We start from the raw sequence: 19,243 nt of genomic DNA, 5'->3' as shown, positions 1-19,243 counted from the left end.
CTTATGACTATACAGTGGAAGTGGGAAATAGATTTAAGGGACTAGATCAGATAGACAGAGTGCCTGATGAACTATGGATAGAGGTTTCTGACATTGTAGAGGAGACAGGGATCAAGACCATCTGCAAGAAAAAGAAATGCAAAAAGGCAAAATGACTGTCTGAGGAGGCCTTAAAAATAGCTGTGAAAAGAAGAGAAATGAAAGGCAAAGGAGAAAAGGAAAAAATAAGCATCTGAATGCAGAGTTCCAAAGAATAGCAAGGAGAGATGAGGAAGCCTTCCTCAGTGATCAATGCAAAGAAATTGAGGAAAACAATAGAATGAGAAAGACTAGAGATCTCTTCAAGAAAATTAGAGATACTAAGGGAATATTTCATGCACAGATGGGCTCAATAAAGGACAGAAATGGTATGGACCTAACAGAGGCAGAAGATATTAAGAAGAGGTGGCAAGAATACACAGAAGAACTGTAAAAAAAAGATCTTCACAACTCAAATAATAATAATGGTATCACTCAACTAGAGCCAGGCATCCTGGAATGTAAAGTCAAGTGGGTAATAGGAAGCATCAATAAGAACAAAGCTAGTGGAGGTGATGGAATTCCAGTTGAGCTATTTCAAATCCTATAAGATGATGCTGTGAAAGTGCTGCACTCAATATGCCAGCAATTTGGAAAACTCAGCAGTGGCCACAGGACTGGAAAAGATCAGTTTTCATTCCAATCCCAAAGAAAGGCAATGCCAAAGAGTGCTCAAACTACCGCACAAATGCACTCATCTCACATGTTAGCAAAGTAATTCTCAAAATTCTCCAAGCCAGGCTTCAGCAATACGTGAACTGTGAACTTCCGGATGTTCAAGCTGGTTTTAGGAAAGGCAGAGGAACCAGAGATCAAATTGCCAACATCTGCTGGATCATCAAAAAAGCGAGAGTTCCAGAAAAATGTATATTTCTGCTTTATTGACCATGCCAAAGCCTTTGACTGTGTGGATCATAATAAACTGTGGAAAATTCTGAAAGATATGGGCATACCAGACCACCTGACCTGCCTCTTGAGAAACCTGTATGCAGATCAGGAAGCAACAGTTAGAACTGCACATGGAACAACAGACTGGTTCCAAATAGGAAAAGGAGTACATCAAGGTTGTATATTGTCACCCTACTTATTTAACTTATATGTAGAGTACATCATGAGAAACGCTGGGTGGGATGAAGCATAAGATGGAAACAAGATTGCTGGGAGAAATATCAATAACCCCAGATATGCAGATGACACCTCCCTTATGGCAGAAAGTGAAGAAGAACTAAAGAACCTCTTGATGAAAGTGAAAGAGGAGAGTGAAAAAGTTGGCGTAAAGCTCAACATTCAGAAAACTAAGATCATGGCATCCGTTCACATCACTTCATGTCAAATACATGGGGAAGCAGTGGAAACAGTGTCAGACTTTCTTTTTCTGGGCTCCAAAATCACTGCAGATGGTGATTACAGCCATGAAATTAAAAGATCCTTACTCCTTGGAAGGAAAGTTATGACCAACCTAGATAGCATATTAAAAAGCAGAGACATGAGTTTGCCAACAATGGTCCGTCTAGTCAATGCTATGGTTTTTCCAGTAGTCACGTTATGGATGTGAGAGTTGGACTATAAAGAAAGCTGAGCGCAGAAGAATTGATGCTTTTGAACTGTGGTGTTGGAGAAGACTCTTGAAAATCCCTTGGACTGCAAGGAGATCCAGTCAGTCCATCCTGAAGGAAATCATTCCTGGGTTTCATTGGAAGGACTTCTATTGAGGCTGAAACTCCAATACACTGGCCAACTGATGCAAAGATTTGACTTATTTGAAAAGACCCTGATTCTGGGAAAGATTGAGGACAGGAGGAGAAAGGGACAACAGTGGTGAGATGGTTGGATGGCATCACCAACTCAATAGACACAGGTTCGGGTGAACTCTGAGGGTTGATGATGGACAGGGAGTCCTGGTGAGCTGTGAATCATTGGGGTCACAAAGAGTTGGACGCGACTCAGGACTGAACTGAACTGAACTGAACTGAACTGAACCATCTTCCTGGACCTTTTCCTTTGCCCTTGTACATGGGGTATCTCCTCACAGCTGCTCCAGTACCTACCGTCTTACTGGGGTTTCTCTGACCTTGGACATTAGGTATCTCCACACGGCCAGTACAGTGAAGCGAAGCCATTGCTCCTGACCTTGGACATGGGGTATCTCCTCTTGGCCGCTCTTCGGAAAATTCTGAAAGAGATAGGAATACCAGACTACCTGACCTACATCTTGAGAAGTATCTATGCAGGTCAGGAAGCAACAGTTAGACCTGGACATTGAACAGGAGACTGGTACCAAATAAGAAAAGGAGTACGTCAAGGCTGTATACTGTCACCATGCTCATTTAACTTATATCCAGAGTACATTATGAGAAACACTGGACTGGATGAAGCACAACCTGGAATTAAGATTGCTGAGAGAAATATCAATAACCTCAGATAGGCAGATGATACCACCATTATGGAAGAAAGTGAAGAATTAGAAAACCTCTTGATGAAAGTGAAAGAGGAGTGTGAAAATGTTGGCTTAAAACTCAACATTCAGAAAAGTAAGATCATGGCATCTGGTCCCACCACTTCATGGCTAATAGGTGGGGAGACATTGGAAACAGTGGCAGACTTTATTTTTTTGGGCTCCAGAATCACTGCAGATGGTGACTATAGCCATGAAATTAAAAGATGCTTGCTCCTTGGAAGAAATGGCCAACCTAGACAGCATATTAAAAAGCAGAGACATGACTTTGCCAACAAAGGTCTGTCTAGTCAAAGCTATGTTTTTTCCAGTTGTCATGTATGGATGTTAGAGTTGGATCAAAAAGAAAGCTGAGCACTGAAGAATTGATGCTTTTGAACTGTGGTGTTGGAGAAGACTCTTGAGAGCCCCTTGAACAGTAAGGAGATAGAACCAGTCCATCCTAAAGAGGTCAGTCCTGGGTGTTCATTGGAACGACTGTTGTTGAAGCTGAAACTCAAGTACTTTGGCCACTTGATGTGAAGAACTGACTCATCTGAAAAGACTCTGATGCTGGAAAAGATTAAAGGTGGGAGGAAAAGGGGACAATAGAGGATGAGAAGGTTGGATGGTATCACTAATTCAATGGGCACGAGTTTGAGTAAACTCCAGGAGTTGATGATGGACAGGGAGGCCTTGCAGGCTTCAGTCCATGGGGTCACAAAGAATCAGACACGGCTGAGCAACTGAACTGAACTGAACTGAATATTTTCAGTGTAGTAAGTTAACTGTCAGGTTGTAGGTATTGAAAGTGTAGCTAAATATGAAAAGAGAGTGATCAAGAACAAATAACAAAAATTCTAAAGGATCAAATTGAGAATTAAGTATCTGAAAGTGAAACTATTTTTAAATAGTGATATAATTATTTTGATAATTTTAAAGTACCCTTGAAGAAGATGCAGTAATAATATCATTTCATCACAGTGGAATATTAAGTAGTGGAGTTTGTTCAAGAAAATATGAAAAATATCAATAACCATATAGATCTAAAGCAATAAGATAGGTGATGAAATCAAACACACATTAGGTGTTTTGAATATTAATTGGATTTTTTGCATGAATATCTATTTGTATTTGTAGTCAGTAATTTATTCTTATTTCTAAGTCCATGTTCTGATGACTTGGCAAAATGAGATGGGAAGAATATTTGTTTTTAATATTCAGATGAATTTGTATAGAGCAGGTGTTTTCTCTTTAAATGTCTGAAAGAATCCCCAAGTGAAGCTCATCTGAGACTGGAGTTTTCTTTTTAAGAAAATACAAAATTATGAATTCAAGTTCATTAATAGTTGTGGATTATTTAGATATTCTAGTTATTCTGTCAATTACATTGTTTTTCAATAAAATTATTTTAATATGTAAACTAAAATTTTCTTACTACTTATTTTTTATAACTTTAAGATACATGGTTATGTTTCTTTTTAAATGAATTTTATTTTTATTAATATTGTTTTCTTATTTCATGTTTATCATAATTTCCTCTGCTTCCCTTGGAATTACTTTGCTCTGCTTTTTCTAGCTCTGTATAGTAGTGTATTAGTTTCCTATAGCTACTGTAACAAATATGGTGGTTTCAAACCACATTCATTTATTCTTTCATAAGTCTGCATGCCAGAAATCCAAAATCAAGATGTTGGCAGGGCTGAATTACTTCCAATGACTCTTAAGGAAATTCTAGACTGCCTTTTCCAGGTTATGATTGCTCTAGGAATTTCCTGTTTAGGGATGTATCCCTCCAATCCCTTTCATCTGTGGTCGCATTGTCTCCTCTTCAGTCTGTTAAATCTTCTTCTGGACTTGTCCCTGGATTAAGGGCCCAAGGAAATACCTAAGGGAATATCTATTAATGACATCTGCAAAGACCCTTTTACTAAATAAGGTAAACATTTCCATGTTCTAGGAATTAGGATACTGACATAAATTTCTGAAATCTAACATTCAACTCAATGCAATGTGTTAGTTAAATGCTTCAATTATGGACTTTCTTTGATGCTTTTAAGGCTATAATCTTCCCACTGAACACAGATTCTGTGCCACAAGTTATGATACATTTTACTTGTATTATTATTTGATTCAAACTATTTCTATAAGTACTATATATACATCCTATTAGCATTATTGATTCAAAATATTTTGTGATTTGTTCATTGAAATATGGTACATAAAATACTTAGAATTGTTTTGCTTAATAACATTGTTTTATCATCCTTTTTGTATTGAATTTTAAGATTGCTTTCACTGGGGTTAATAGTCTCAGTATACCTTTGGTCTTTGACATAAATATATATTTGCCCAGAATTGATAAATATTAAAAGTTTTCATATTTTCTTAAAGTTAATTTCATTGGTGGGAGTTATGGCTCTAAACATGTGAATTTTATCACATTTGCTAATCTTGTTATTCAAATATCTATTTTGAATTTGTCAGATTTTTCTATGTTATGAAGGAATTGTGTTGATAATCTTTATGGTTCAATATTTTAAAATTTCAACTTTAATCAGTTTCTTTATTATACATTTTGAAGTTATGCTATTAGTTTCATTAAAATTTAGGAACTTTATAATTTTATTTAAATTTAATATTTTTTCATAATTAAATGTATCTTTTTATAGCATATACATCTTGTTTTTAGTTTATTTTGACTGAAAACAGTTTAGTGTCATACACCAAGATGTTCAATAGCAAGTGGAATGCAAAATGTCAGACTAATTTATTGGTTGTTTTATTCAACCGTTTCAATATTGGAACTCTGGCAAACCTGAGTGGTTTCTTTGCTTCCTCATCCTAATGAGACACTCTGATTCAGTTTCTATTCACTGGACGGTTAATCCTTGAATGCCCTGAGTGAAACAGCAGCAAGAAATATGTGAGTCATGGCTAAGTGCCATCCTTTTCTCGAAGGTAATGGTCATTCAAGTTTAGTCTGTCTTGGTTGTACTCTGAAGCCTTCAAATAATTTTTTTGTGCATTTTCTCGAGTGCTTATAATTGGTCTCTCAAGGAGGCTTTAACTTTGACATGGCTAGAAGCCATGATAGGCTTATAGGGTTGTGGAAAGCAGGCATTGTTGGAAAAAAACACCAGTTGCATATTTCCCATTCATTCAAATAATGTCCTGAGGCAGTCTGCCCTTTGACACGGATATAGTTTGTCACAAAGTTCTGATAGTTTTTCCAAGTTCCAAATTCAACCTGTAGCCATTTCTTGATAGTCAGTGGAAGCGCACACACACAAATCTTTGGCATATAAAAATAGAAGTTTATTTCTCTGTAAAGGAATGGTTCAAATAAAGATGATCAGAGCTAGTAGAGCACTCTTCTACTGTAAATTATATATATATTTTTCATCCAGGTCCACGGTGGCTGCTGCCATTATCAGTTGCCCAGCAAAAGCAAAGTGATGTAGAAGTAGACTTGTAGGTGCTTCTTCCTTTTTAGAAATGACAAGCTGTACACTGGTGTGAGAATTTGGCCACAGCAAGCTACAGAGAAATATATCTTTGCCATTGATCAAATGAAAACCTGAGAGCTCTCTAACTGAATAAGAAAATTAATATAACTCTATAGCAAGTAGTTCCTACTGTCTCCATCTTTGCCTTCTCAGGGATGGAAAAGATATGGAGATGTTCAGAGTATCATGTGGTATGGAGGTGTAATGCCAAACATAAACCACAAAGTTCTAGTCTTCTGAAAGAAATCAGATACAACTCTATTCACTTCCACTCCTACAGATCATTTTCTATCAAATAATTTTAATACCAGCTGACATGAGCCCTCTGAATATGCTTCTGTAAAATTATGCTATCTAAAGTACACCCTCCACAGTCAGACAGCTTACAGCTCCTTACACCATGCTCACAATGAAATAAAATTTAATTTTTACGCAGCCTTTGAGTTTAGTTTCTCCTGAAACATGTCATTGTTTCTTCAGCTGATTTTTGCCATATCAAATTCTTCATTGAAGTAGTTATAAAATTTTGCACAGTAGTGTTAAAGTACAATTCTGAAAGCTTAAAGTAGGTACTATACTCTCAATTCATTGTATGTAGTAATCCTTTGGCTTCCCAGGATAAACGTGCCAGTATCAAAGTTGTCAATTTCAGCGAGAAAATACATATAGCAATACCTCTGTTTTCTTATAGTTAAGGTGGTTATTTTCATCAATTGTTTCAACTTCTTTCTAGCATGATCCCTGGGTCAGGAAGATCCCCTAGATATGGAAAAGGCAACACACTCCAGTACTCTTTCCTGGGAAATCCATGACAGAGGAGACTGGTGAGCTACAGTCCATGGGGTTGCAAAGCCTCAAAAATGACCTAGCGACTAAACAACAAACAGCAACTAGTGCAGGTAACATTATTGACACATTGGTTTCAGTGCACAGTGGAAATAGAAGTACAGAATAAAGGTCCTCTTTATTTATTTTCTTTTATATTGTTTTTAAGTGACACACTATTGGAGTTACAAGTAGGATTGAGTGAATCTTTGTACACTTGAGAGGCCTTCTAATTCTGCGGATCAATACTCACCATTGCATTTTTCTCAAGGATCATTTCTAGTAGACTGATTTTCTCTGGAGTTGTAGCTGGAGATAGGGGTAACTAAGTGTTTTTAGTTATTTTATATTTCTTAAGATACATTTGATAAATGGAAATAAGATTTTGACTAGGTCAAGTGCAATCACACTAATATAGCTGTATAGTTCATTCAAACTGTGGGTTTCTCTCCAGCCCATATACATCATCCAAGAAAAAGACATTTTACAAGAAAGAGATATGCTGTAAACAGTTGTAAATGGGATGATAAATGTGATCAATAACATAAAGAAGAAACTAAAGAATAATGAATTCCCATTTTTATATATTACGTATGACTCGGCATTTGGAAATTCACATGGGCCTATGTGAAAAGCATGTGATAAATGATGTCTGGAACTCAAGAAATGGGTCACAATCTTTCTCCCACACTGAATAATTTTCACAAATATGCATATGAGGGATACCTTTTTAATAAATGCTGAAAGTAAATCCCAGATCACTAATATTCCATTAAGAAGGTCAAATTTAATTGCATGTATTATAGATCTTATCTTTTTCTCTATTTTCCCAAGTGACAAGGAAAATGTAATTATTTTTGAAGCATGATAATATTCTATAAATGTGTGACCTTTTCACAGTTTAAGCAATAAAACTCACTCTAGGGTGTTTGTTGGAACATAATATTAATATAACTAAGCTATATTGATTTTGATTAAATATATTAGCATTTTACCTATAACATATCCTCTAAAGTGTTTTAGAGGACCATCAAGTATTACATGTATAAAATTGCTTAATATTTGAAGATATTTTTCTACAAGCATGTTTGTCTATTTACATGGTTTGTGAACACATATTCTTTTTTTAATTATTTATGTATTTTATTTGGAAGCTAATTACTTTACAATATTGTAGTGGTTTTTGCCCTACATACATTAACATGAATCAGCCACAGGTGTACATGTGTCCCCAATCCTGAACCCCCCTCTCACCTCTCTCCCCATCCCATTCCTCTGGGTTGTCCCAGCGCACTGGGTTTGAGTGCCCTGTTTCATGCATCAAACTTGGTCTGGTCATCTGTTTCACATATGGTAATATACATATTTCAATGCTATTCTCTCAAATCATCACACCCTCACCTTCTCCCACAGATTCCAGAAGTTTGGTAAACACATATTCTTAATTAAAATACTCATTTTAGTGTATTTGGGTTGGTTAAGATATTTGTTCTAACATTTTATGGAAAAATTCAAGTGAATCTTTTAGCCAAATGATATTACAAAATTTCTCCTGCAAGATACAACCTTATTTTCATATACTTGGAAAACATTTATGCTAAGAATATTGAAAGAAATTCTAATTTGTGAATTGATAGCTTCAATTTTATTCTTGTGTTGTAGAGATGATCAGAAGCCAGAAGTAGTATAAATGAACTGATTCCAAAATTGACCACCTCACAATTTAATATCTAATGAATTCTTGCCCAATTCATGAGTCCATTTTTTTCACCACATGTGTTAGCTGCTCGGTCATGTTTGACTCTTTGCAACCCTATGGACTGTAGCCTGCCAGGCTCCTCTGTCCATGGGATTCTCCAGGCAAGAATATTTCAGTGGATTTCCGTGCCTTTTCCAGAAGATCTTCCCGACCCAGGGATTGATCCCGACCCAGATTCTTTACTATATGAGCCACCAGGGAAGAACTTTTTGCTAGATAGAAATATTGTTTTTCCTTATTTTATTAACTGTAGCTTACATATGACATAATAAAATATTCATATTTCATTGACAAGCCAAAGCAGCACTGCATATATTAACCTAGGTATAAAATATCATACACATTTTAGTAAAAGTGTCAGCTAAGTTTTATTGAGAATTTATATAAATTAGCTTAGGTAATTCAGCTCAGGTAATTCTCTCAACAAGCCCATTAGGCAGTGATTATTTTTTAAAAATGTGAGCCTCCATAATCTATAAGGGCCCAAATATTAATGACTTAGTTAGCATGATATAATTTGATTTCTCATGCATGTGAAGTCTAAATAAGGGATTCCTGACTGGGACTCAATTCCACCAAGTCATTCAGGGAACCAAGTTGATAAAAGTTCTTCCCACTTTAACACAATACTGCTGTGGGGATCGATACGTATTCGGTAGATGGGGAAGAGTGCTAGAATCACACACACAGGAGGTTATGATGGGCCAGATTCTCTTCATATGCCCCTGGCTCTAAATATATCACAGAAAAAGGTCTTGGAAACAGGGAGCCTTATTAGCCCAGGAAAAAATTGTATTTTTCTGTGCTATTAGTCTCTACTATAGTGTGCCCCTCTGTTCATCAAATATCAATTTCATCATCCTTTTAGTATATAAATCATTCTCATTCTTTCCCTAGTGGAGATCCAATGTGTTTCCATCAAATTTCTTCACCCAGTTAGATGAAGCTGGGACGCTAGAACATATGAACCAAAAGACAGTTTACTCCCAGCTCATACACTATACAATGGTGGGGAAGAAGTACTATCATTGTAATTAATCCCTATTTTGAAAATAAAGTGTGGAGACTACATGCCAGAGAAATGGTGAAATGCAAAGTGGGGGAAGATCCTTAATTACAACCTAATTCTGTTCTCTGGATAAAAATCTCTGGTCTCTTGTGTTTTGAAGTCCTTGCTTAAATTTGTGGGACAACCTTTGCCTTTTTGAGGGCACATAAAGTGAGTATGGAGGCAGAAGGCTACTTCTTATGGGATGTAAGATTTCCATAGACAGCGTCCTATGCGTGAACACTTGAGATCTTAAGAGTACCTTTAAAATCTGTTTAGCCAAATATGTCATAGTTTTAGTGTTTAGTTTTGTTGGTATTATGTGAAAGTTGCTCAGTCATGCCCGACTCTTTGCGACCCCGTGGACTATACAGTCCATGGAATTCTCCAGGTCAGAATACTGGAGTAGGGAGCATTTTCCTTCTCCAGAAGATCTTCCCAACCCAGGGAACAGATACAAACTGCTATATAAAACATATTATCAACAAGGGCCTCCCAAGTCTCCTGCATTGCAGGCGGATTCTTTACCAGCTGAGCCACAGGGGAAGCCCAAGAATACTGGAGTGGGTAGCCTATCCCTTCTCCAGGGGATCCTCCCAACCCAGGAATCAAACTGGGATCTCCTGCATTTCAGGTGGATTCTTCACCAACTGAGCTATGAGGGAAGCCCATTGTTGGCATTATAATTTCCTCAGAAGAATAATATGCTTCTGATTTACTTGTTTCTAGTCAGTACTGTACCTTATGCCAGTAACCATACTGGAATTCTGTGTTAGAAAAATTTGTGAAATGCAATTCATTTTCTTGCTTTGAATTCTTTCTAATTCTTTTCCAAACAAATTAAAGCTACCTTGAGACAACCCAAATTTATGTGGGAAAGAAATACACTTAATCATATTTTTGTCCCAAAGATGATTCTTAATTAGCTGTTTGTACACAATTTCCTTTTCAATTGATCTTTTCTCTTCAGAGTGAAGGAAGAGCTGATTTTTCTGTTGAGGCTACACTTGAGGTAGCAGCTTTCTTTCCTACAGATGAGTTATTATCCCATTCATAGTTGAGAATAATGAGGCACAAACTCTGGGTTGTATAATGCATCTTGTGGTTTTGAAGTTAAGATTTAAATGCAGCCAGTTTCCTAAAGATAGTATGTCCTGTTCTGATGTCTCTTGCACCCTTTATCTTCTGCTCATAATGGCTTCTCTCTGTCAGGGTTCAAATATTGATCTACACAGCACAGAAGTGGAACAGATTTTATTACATTTCCTCATAATACTCATGAGTTCTTGCTATGGGTTTCTTTGAATCCAATCCTTCATCCATAATTCACTGAAAAACTGAAGCCCATGTGCATATAACCTCACTGAAGTGGGTGTCTGGAAGTATATTCTGGTTACACATTTCATCGATAACCAGGGGCATGTCCAAGTTTCTCTCAGACTTCAAGGACAACTCCTGCTGCATGCGCACATCTCTATACACGTGACAAATCTGAATTTCTGCAAGTGGCATTGATTTCATGTTTTAAGATCCATGCATATATGTCAAGCGCAGGGATATGCATATAGGTGTTTTGTGGCCACATGATATAATTTTTCTGTAGCAATTTAGAGTGGACAAATATTTTGAGTGAGTTGATGTAATAAATTTTTATGTGCTTTTTCTTAAAAACACTGTTTATATATTGTCATATATCTGCACTCATGCTTTTCAATTAGCAGAAGCTCAGAAATACTTTAAATGAACATTTTAAAGGAACCTTCACTGAAAATTCCAAGGGAGTAGATCTGAGAGAGGTCTTTCCCTTCCCTAGGTTTACTTTTAAAGTTCTGTAGCGTATTTCTATGATTTGTGTGGAAAAACCAGTACGTTCTTTAATAGTCTGTGGTAGGCAGAATAATAGCCCTCCAAAAGGCCAGTGTCTTGATTCCCTAAAATGGTGAATGTGTTACATTACATGTTAAAGAGACTTAAATAGATGTCATTCAGGTTGAGATTCAGGTTAAGACTCATTTGAGATGGGAAAACTATCCTGAATTACACAAGTAGGCCCAGCCTAACCACATGAGTTTTTTCTTTTAATTAATGAATGAACTTATGTCTGTGCTGTGCCTTTGTTACCTTGTGAGAGCTTTTCTCTAGTTGCAGAGCGCAGGGTCGACCTTCTAGTTGTGGTGCATGGGCCTCTCATTGCAGCAGCTTCTCTTGTGGAGCATGGACTCTAGGTGCATGTGTTTCGGTATTTGCAGCTTATAGACTTTAGACCACGGCCTCTGTAGTTTGAGTGCAAGAAATTAGTTGCTCTGAGGCAGGTGAAATCCTCCCAGGCCAGGGATCAAACCCATGTCCCCCGCATTGACAGGCAGATTCCCATCCACTGCACCACCAGGGAAGTCTACCTCATGAGTTTTTCAAAGCAGAGAATCATTAGAGGGAGCCGTGTTCCGAGGGAGCTATAGTCAGAGGGATTAGCAGTCAGAAAAAGCTGTGACAATGGAAGGAAACTAGTGTTATTTGCTAATTTAATTGTGACAATAGAAGATTAAGGGGATGGGAACAAGCTAAGGAATGAAGTGTGTTCAAAAAATTAGAAAAGGCAAAGAAATGGATTTTCCCATAGAGCCTCAGGAAAGTAATTCAGGCCTGACTGCTCACTGATTTTAGCCCATTGAGACTTGTGTTAGCCTTCTAACCTCCACAATTATAAGATATTCAATTTAGGTTGTAAACCACTAAATTTGTGGCAATTTGTAACAGAAGTGGATCTCTTAGATTGTATTAAAACACAAATAAAACCCCAATATCAGCATTGATCTTATATTTACAATAAAAATTGTTTGAAATTTCAGCTTTTTACATAAGAGCATTTTCTTATTGCTCCAAAACTGTCAACTAGGATCCAAAACTGAGGCTAGAAGATATGCCTCCTATTCTAATAATTGAGAAACTCGTGGATAAAAATGTTTGGTATCTGTGGGAGACACGTATGCCCCTTCGTACTACTTGAGTGGTAAGTTGCAAAAACTAACATTCTATTTTGGGGATAGCATTTACAAAGGGAATTCTTGAAATGGCTTAAAGAGCCATTCAAACCATTCAGATCTTGAAATGGCTCTCTTTAAGTCCCAGACATCTTATGAACTGTCTGATCTCTATTTTCACAGGGCATTCCTGATGGCAGGAGAGTTATTCCTTGGTCTTCATCAGTCGGATAGTATGCGTGGGTACCAGTTGGTACAGAAATAAAGGAACCTCAAGGTTTTCCATGAAGCAATACTAATGAGCTGGTGGTTAAAAAGAAGCAGAAAAAGTAAGACTATGACAGCAGAGATTATTCTTCATCAGAAATATCATTAAAGTGGGGTGTGGTCTACAGAAAGTACACAATAAATATGTCGTGAGTCCGTTCTCTGAAAGGCAAAAGAAAAAGTCATAACAATACCCATTAATTAAATGCAAAGAAACTTAACCTAAACATAGCCTATAGAATTTCACAAAAAATAATATGCACTTGAATCTTAAAAATTTTTTAAAGATCCATATCTCATGCGTGAGTACACAGAAAAAAGCTAATTGCCTGGAAAGATAAGAAGGTCATATGCAGATGTAATAATTACACAGACATGACTGAATTAACCCATAATAAGAATGAGGATAAGCATGGACTTATTACTATGTGATATATAGTTTGAAATTGATTTGCTTCACCACAATCACACTTTTCAAAAAGCCATATTTATAGTCAAATGACCTTTTCTAAGAAACAAAAATATCTATGGCTATATAAATATTTTGTTAAATCATTTCATGCTTGGATAACTTTTTTTTTTCTATTTGGAATTCAATACTTTCTATTCTTAAATGGTAAGAAATATACTATCTAAAAACTAACAGTCATTTAAAATATTGGATATTTTCTCAAGTCAATATAAGATGAAGGTAATTAAACTGAAATAGAACAACAGTTCAGAAATGAATTACTTATATGCAGTTAGAATAATGGCAAAGTTACTATTTTTCCAATAATTCAGTATGATTTGATACAAAAGTGAGGTGGTTCTGTACAGAAATATATGATGAGGCCTCAACAAACAGTGTCAAAACCTCAGTTTTTTTATGGGAAGCACATCTAGAGAGATAAGCTATATGGATCTGCTAAACTTGGATGGATTTGATTAATAATAGACAGTAGCTGGCTTAAAATTAATCTAAGATGGTGGTGACTCAGAGCATCAGGAAAACTCAGTTTTATTATCTTCCTCCTTCCTGGGGCCATGAGAATATCCTGAGAAAACCCATCTCATAACAACTTTGTTGTTTTCCAGTAGTTCAGTCGTGTCCGACTCTTTGCAACCCCAGGGACTGCAGAACTCCCTGTCCATCACCATCTCCCACAGTTTGCTAAACTCATGTCCACTGAGTCTATGATGCCACCCAATCATCTCATCCTCTGTCGTCCCCTTCTCCTGCCTCCAATCTTTCCCAGCATCAGGTTCTTTTCCAATGATTCAGCTCTTTGCATCAAGTGGCCCAAAGTATTGGAGCTTTAGCTTTAACATAAGTCCTTCCAATGAATATTCAGGATTGATTTCCTTTAGGATTGACTAGTTTGATCTTCTTGCTGTCCAAGGGACTCTCAAGAGTCTTCCCCAGCACCACAGTTCAAAGGCATCAATTCTTTGGTTCAAAGCCTTTTTTATTGTCCAGCTCTCATATCCATTCACGACCACAGGAAAAACTATAGCTTTGACTATACAGATGCTTAGAATACATATGACCCATTGTCCATTGCCCAAATAAGTTGTAATATCTGGCCAGAGTCAAAATGGAGAGCACCACACATTTATAAGGCAAATGCTGTGATTGTAGGGAGGGCTGGAAGTAGGGATATTACAGTACCATAGTCAGAACTCAGCAGAAATTATCCATGCCCCTCCCACACTGTCAAATATTCTTAGCCTTATTTCAGAAACCCTAGTGATCTTGTTCATCTGTGTCACAGTCTAGTGTGATCTACAGCAGCTCAGGGTATGACTTCTCTTGATTTTTGGGTCTGCAAACTAAAAGGACAAGATGTCCTCTTCAACACCTAACAGTAGTGAACAACTGTAATAAACTGTCTCGTTTGAAACATGGGAGAATTATAAGTACACAGCAATATTGATCAATGGCAATTTTTCAATGCCACCAGGCAATTGTTGCATGTATCCTACACCAGAGATAGGATGTGACTCCTAATTAGACCTGCTTCTGCTCCCTGGGATTAATTCTCCACTTCATTGGACAAAATGACTTATGTCTCTGCCCTGTAGGATATTCATTTCTTTTCCATAACTATCCTTGACCAGTTGTGAAAACTGAAAAATATGCCCATTGAGTGTTCTTTCAATGTATGTCTTACCAGTAGAAAGCTCAGATAAATTTTATTAGTCGAAGTTCTCTAGAGAAACAAAACAAATAGGAGTGTCTTTATATACGTATATTCAGTTCAGTCACTCAGTCGTGTCCGACTCTTGGCGACCCTGTGAGACTCTTGGCGACCCTGTGAACTGCAGCACGCCAGGCCTCCCTGTGCATCACCAACTCCTGGAGTCTACACAAACCAATTTCCATTGAGTCGGTGATGCCATCCAACCATCTCATCCTCTGTTGTCCCCTTCTCCTCCTACCCCCAATCCCTCCCAGCATCAGGGTCTTTTCAGATGAGTGAGCTCTTCACATCAGGTGGCCAAAGTACTGGAGTTTCAGCTTCAACATCAGTCCTTCCAATGAACACCCAGGACTGACCTCCTTTAGGATGGACTGGTTGGATCTCCTTGCAGTCCAAGGGACTCTCAAGAGTCTTCTCCAACACCACAGTTCAAAAGCATCAATTCTTCGGCGCTCAGCTTTCTTTATAGTCTAACTCTCACATCCATACATGACTACTGGAAAAACCATAGCCTTGACTAGACGGACCTTTGTTGGCAAAGTCATGTCTCTGCTTTTTAATATGCTGTCTAGGTTGGTCATAACTTTCCTCCCAAGGAGTAAGTGTCTTTTAATTTCATGGCCACATTCACCATCTGCAGTGATTTTGGAGCCCAAAAAAAAAATAAATTCTGACACTGTTCCACTGCTTCTGCATCTATTTGCCATCATGTGATGGGACCGGATGCCATGATCTTAGTTTTCTGAATGTTGAGCTTTAAGCCAACATTTTCACTCTCCTCTTTCACTTTCATCAAGAGGCTTTTTAGTTCTTCTTCACTTTCTGCTATCAGGGTAGTGTCATCTGCATATCTGAGGTTATTGATATTTCTCCCAGGAATCTTGATTCCAGCTTGGGCTTCATCCAGCCCAGCGTTTCTCATGATGTACTGTGCATAGAAGTTCAATAAGCAGGGTGACAATACACAGCCTTGACGTACTCCTTTCTTGATTTGGAACCAGTCTGTTGTTCCATGTCCAGTTCTAACTGTTGCTTCCTGACATGCATATAGATTCCTCAAAACACATGTCAGGTGGTCTGGTATTCCCATCTCTTTCTTTAAGAATTTTCCACAATTTATTGTGATCCACACAGTCAAATATATTAAATATATATGATTGTTAAATCATATTATTACATTATTTCTTTAATTTAAATATTAAATTATATTATTAACTTTATATTAAATTAAATTGTATTATTAAATATTTGATATTAAATCAAAAATTTTAAAGATATATGAGTACATTCAACATAGATTGGCGAGATGTGGTTTGGAGGTGATGGGAGGATATAAAAAGAAAGAGTCGACAGAAGAAAGCAGAAAGGTCTGCCACTATGACTTATTAACCCAAAGTAAACCATCTTAGCACACTGCTTTCTGTGTTTAATCTATTTTGTTTTCACTGAGTATTTGTATTTAGATATTTGGAATATAAAAAAAAGTGTTGAGGCAAACATTTATGTAAATTTCAGGCAATAAAAATTTGCATAATCAATTGCAATAATTTAAGAAATATATTATCTATAGTATAACAAGAAATTGTATTTTATGACTAATAGATATTAAAACAAAGTACATGTTTAGATGACCCATTTAAGTCTTTAAAAGCAACTGATAAGATAATATTTCAAAGTACTTTTTAATATTTTGTGATCTACTTGTATTCTTCTAAGTAATTTGTCTCAAAGTTCCACATTCAATTTTTATTTTAAAGGAAAATTAATCCATATGGTACTGAATTCTTTATACTTATCACAATGCTTTGCATGAGATGTTTTCTATCTGTAAATATTCTAAACTTCTTAAAAGTCCTTTATTCTATGTTGCACAAAGCTATTTTATCTAAAATTTAAGTCAAGGCTGAAAAGACTCAAATTTATTTGCAAATGAAAAACTTAGAGTTGGAATGAGTTGAAAACACTTCCTATTACAGTGTATTTGAATGTGTCTGAAAACTGTTAAACCCCAAAACAATTTGTGAATTTAACTCATTATGATATGACTGCTAACTAGAACATATATATATATATTTCTCCAAAAGTACAGATATTTTATCTTCTATTCAAGTATGAATGTTTCTGATTTATAGTAATCGGGATCATTTTTGACAATACATTGGTCTTCTCAGAATAAAATCACAATAGTTTATAGGCTTTAGATAACTGCATTATATTTTTTCCTAGATTTATGAATGCAACATATTATGCTGTCTATTATTACTTAGATATGGTCTTCAGCAATTTTCCCCTTCTCAGCTTCTATATCATTTACTGCTTTCATCTTTTAATTCTTATCATAGATAACATTAAATTTTTAATTTCTACATCATACACATTTGTTTTCTTCCAAAATACAAGTGAATTCTACACAGATATTAATTTTTACTTCTTCGTGTCTCACAAACTGACAAGCTCCATTGTTTATTTTTAGAATTTGTGCAGTAACCATATCATTAATTTATCAATAATTTATTTCTGGGTAAATATTGAGCTTGGAATACATGTAGGATAGTTTTTATTAACCGTGCTCTATTAATAATTAATGTCTATCATCTAAACAAAAGTTTTATTCATCCTGAGACACAATAAATACACACCTGAGTGAAATGGGTGTTTGACAATAATGCTGTGCTTGTATAAAGAACCGTGGAGACATAAAGTAAAAGATTTCAGTTTGGCTCAGGGAACACAGACCAGGTTTTATGGAAAGTTATAAATATGTTTGGGCTTCTCAGTTGGTGCTAGTGATAATGAACCTGCCTGCCAATGTAGGAGACATAAGAGATACGGATTCAGTCCTTGGGTTGGGAAGATCCCCTGCAGGAGGGCATGGTAACCCACTCCAGTATTCTTGCCTGGAGAATCCCGTGAACAGAGGAGCTTCGTGGGCTACAGTCCCTTGGACTGCAAAGAGTCAGACGTGACTGAAGTGACTTAGCATTCACTCATAAGCCTGTTTGCATCGTTGCTACATGTATATTCTCATTTATTTATGTTCTGCACATTCCCAATGATTCATAACATGGTAAAATGGCATGTGGGTTGCAATTACACACACACACACACACACACACACTCATACACATACAAAGAAGTGAAAGGAAATTTCTAGAATTTCCAAGGCATCATGAATTCAAAGCATAAACTATAGCACCAGCAATAACTTCAGTAAAAACTGGACACACAAACTTTAATATCCGCATCAACTCTTTTGATACTAGTCAACAGGTAACAATAGCCACATGTCAAGGGTAGCAAGAATATCAGTCAGCTCATATTCATGTTAAATAATTGACAAGGCAAGAAATCAAGTGTTATCACTTGGGGGGTGGGGGGATAATCAGTACTCTCCCTATCAAGCCTTAAAGACTCAGTGTGAATTCCATAATTTATCAGCAGTAATAGTGGTTTCACCAAAATAGATGTTGCTTTGGGTAATTGTAGTGGCTGAAAATGCTGACAGATAAGGATACAGATGGATAGAAGAAAGTGGTCAATATTATAAAATATCTGAAAGAACATTTGTTTCAAATGAAAAGATAATATCAATATCTTCCATTTAAAAAAATATCTTCTATTGCATAATGGCTTGAAAGAGGCTAGAATTTTTGAAGAGTGAATGAGACTGGAACTTCAAAAATTAATGATTATTTCGAGGATATTTTACCTTCAACCTGCTGAGGACTGTGACATATAGAATCATTTTAGTTCTGAACAGGAGGCAATTCATAAAAAAGACACAATTTACTAGGCACTTTTTTGTGTGACAAGCTAGGTGTGAGAAACATGGAGATTAAATAGACTTAATCTCTGTTCCTCCAATAGTATGAAGAGCTTTTTAAAGATATTTCTGTTTATATAATGTTATGTATGCTATAGTTATTATAATAGAATACATGTGTTCTTAGTCTTTGTGAAATTAATATACATTTGAGCCTTTAAAGATAAGTAAATATTAGAAAGGCCAGAGGGCTACCTTATCAAAGATTGACTATCATAAGAGCTAAAATTTATTCAAGTGCTTTCTTATTATTTCAGTGCCTGCTTGCCATTGAAATTCTTCTAAACACTTTGTGTGTGTGCCCAGTTGATTCAGTCATCCAACTCCTCACGGCAC

The sequence above is a fragment of the Odocoileus virginianus genome, chromosome 14 (assembly GCF_023699985.2).
Source record: "Odocoileus virginianus isolate 20LAN1187 ecotype Illinois chromosome 14, Ovbor_1.2, whole genome shotgun sequence".
Classification (NCBI taxonomy): Eukaryota; Metazoa; Chordata; class Mammalia; order Artiodactyla; family Cervidae; genus Odocoileus; species Odocoileus virginianus.
Note: the sequence above shows the minus strand (reverse complement) of the source record.